This window comes from Pinus tabuliformis, chromosome 7 (assembly GCF_031772625.1).
Source record: "Pinus tabuliformis cultivar Carrire ecotype Pingquan chromosome 7, CPIR1, whole genome shotgun sequence".
Taxonomy (NCBI): domain Eukaryota; kingdom Viridiplantae; phylum Streptophyta; class Pinopsida; order Pinales; family Pinaceae; genus Pinus; species Pinus tabuliformis.
The window spans coordinates 504,154,707-504,157,750 of NC_142293.1; positions in this window are offsets into that span (position 1 = coordinate 504,154,707).

Here is a 3,044-nt window from a genome sequence, read left to right on the forward strand (position 1 = left end):
GTTCTTGTTTGTCACAATAAACAAGTTGAAAATGAAAAGTATTTTATCTTAAAATGCCATGCTTGAACCACACTATATTTCATTTTCCAAGTATTTGTTAAAATAAATAATAATAATTTACTCATAAGGTTAGGGCCAAACCACTAACGGCCAAACTAGTGTAGAATGGTGCACATACCCTACCCACTTGGAATTTGAACATGTAACCTCTTACAAGGAAACACATACTATCTTTTCAACCTAGTCAAAACTATGGTGATAATCTTTTATAATATGAAAACTATTAAATATTAAATATAATTTCTTCAAAAATTCTTTATATTAAATTTTAATTTAAAAATATTTATTATAATATTTTTTTATAACCATTTATTCATTTCGTGCGTGTCAAAGTCACCCTTCCCTAACAACTCTCACGCGTCAAGCATCCTCTGATCACTAACCGTGTTAAGCAACTTTCGTCAACGTAACTATCGCTAACGGTGCTTCAAAATCCTACATCACACGATGATGCTTTCGAATGTCCAAATATTTAGTAAGATACTTACTATGCGTTAAAGCGATATGTTTACGGCCTCACCATGTGATCACGATACTTAATCACAAACGAAATTAATCCACTCAACTTAATTATATTATACATAAAGATTATATGTTTAATTTTTAATTGACAGGCTATAAACAGATTGAAAATGAAAAGTATTTTATCTTAAAATGCCATGCTTGAACCACACTATATTTCATTTTCCAAGTATTTGTTAAAATAAATAATAATAATTTACTCATAAGGTCAGGGCCAAACCACTAACGGCCAAACTAGTGTAGAATGGTGCACATACCCTACCCACTTTGAATTTGAACATGTAACCTCTTACAAGGAAACACATACTATCTTTTCAACCTAGTCAAAACTATGGTGATAATCTTTTATAACATGAAAACTATTAAATATTAAATATAATTTCTTCGAAAATACTTTATATTAAATTTTAATTTCAAAATATTTATTATAATAATTTTTTAATTTTGTGTGTGTCAAAGTCACCCTTCCCTAACAACGCTCACGTGCCGAGCATCCTCTGATCACTGACTGCATTAAACAACTTTCATCAACGTAGCTATCGCTAATGGTACTTCAAAATCCTACATCGCACGATGATGCTTTCGCGATGTCCAAATATTTGGTAAGATACTTACTATACATTAAAGCGATATGGACCTCACCATGTGATCACAATACTTAATCACAAACGAAATTAATCCACTCAACTTAATTATATTATACATAAAGCTTATATGTTTAATTTTTAATTGACAGGCTATGAACACCTACAGTTTCCAAACACTCTTCTAGATTATCAATGTAAATTCCAAAAAGGGTGAGTGATAGGGGACACCCCTGCTTAACACCAATATTGCATTTAATTTCTTGAGACCACCCCTCATTGGTTTTAAGTGTGGAAATAACATTCTCATAGAGACGAGTTACATCAATTCTTAACTTGGGAGGAACCATTATCTCTTCAAGTCTTTCCCATAGCTTATCCTAAGGTACAATATCGAAATTTTTTCTAAAGTCAACAAAACATCAAAAGAATTCAGTTTTACTATTGCGACACTCCTCACTAATGATCCTAAGCATGAAAAGATGATCAATAGTCGAGTGATGACTCCTAAAACCAACTTTCCCTTTAGCTCTTTTATCATGGCTTTCAAGCCATAGGATAATCTTCTTCTCCACAATGAGCCCATATAGTTTGGCTAAAATATGGCTAATCATAATGGTCCTATAGTTAGAGGGTGTTGGACAATTGGCATTATGTGGATGGCCAATAGAAGCAAGTGTGTTGGCATTGATTTTAACCAAATTAGCATTGTTGTTGGTGGCAGCAAAAGTGTTGGCATTGATTCTAACTAGGTGTACACTGATGTCCATTGGTATAGAATTGATGCGGTTGGTGTGTCAAGCTTAGGGGGAGTCCTATGGATGTTGGAGTCTTAGGTAGATAACCGTCATAGTAGCAGGATATGAAGAGAAGTTATAAAGTATTATAGCTATGATTGTTAGGGAGTCCATGGTTTTTGAGGAAATTCTACCCTAGGAGTTTGTCTTAGACGCTCTTGGAGATGGCATAGTTAGTTTGAGCTCAGAAAGATATTTCCAACGGTATATTGAAGTCCACAAATGGCCTCCTAGATTATAGGTTATTTCTAGTGAAAAACTAAGTGCTCCAAATCAAAATGGCAGAGCTATTAGGGTTGGAGAACCCTTTGGGTCAAGTCCAAGTTTGGCACATTTTTCCAAATGTGGTGGAGCTGCAAGCAGAGGTACTAAAGGAGAGCTGGGTGGACTTGGGCACAACAGAGCAACAATGGAGAGATTTTTGGTTGGTCGGTGAAATGTCCCACTTCACTTATTGGCCCAACAAGTTTACCCGTTGGTTCAAAGAGTGCATAAAGGAGGAGGCCCGAGACGGTAAGTAGTGGGAGTGCGTGGATAATCCACATAATAATGGAGAGAATGGTTATTGGCCTAGGCAGATCCCACACCACAATCTAGCTTGGTAGAGGAAGCCAAGAGAGAGTACCCTCAAAAAAGCTTAAGGAAAGCTTAAAGATTGAGTAGGAAGATATGGAGCAGAAAGGCATCAAGGAGCATTATGTTTGGTCAGTGGAGGCCCCAGTTGACCGACCATCCCGATGGAAATACCCTGGCAACTGCATCCCAACAAAATTATAAAGGAGCCCTTGAGAGTTGAGCGGGATGACATAGGAAGGATATCTGGTAGCATTTGGTTGGTCATTGATGACATGAGCTTGATGTCAGTACACATGGAAAGAAAATTCAGCCTTTTTGGGTGGCCTAATGGGCCAAATCTGGGTGACATGTGTCGCCACTCCAAAGGCACCATGTGGCATTGATGATGACAACTTGACGTCATCCTAGAAGTATGACCTAGAAGGTTTTGGAGCGAGGTACAAAGGAGAATCGAGTTGACTAAGCATTGGGATGATGTGGGCGTGTTAGAGAAAGCCTAGACTAA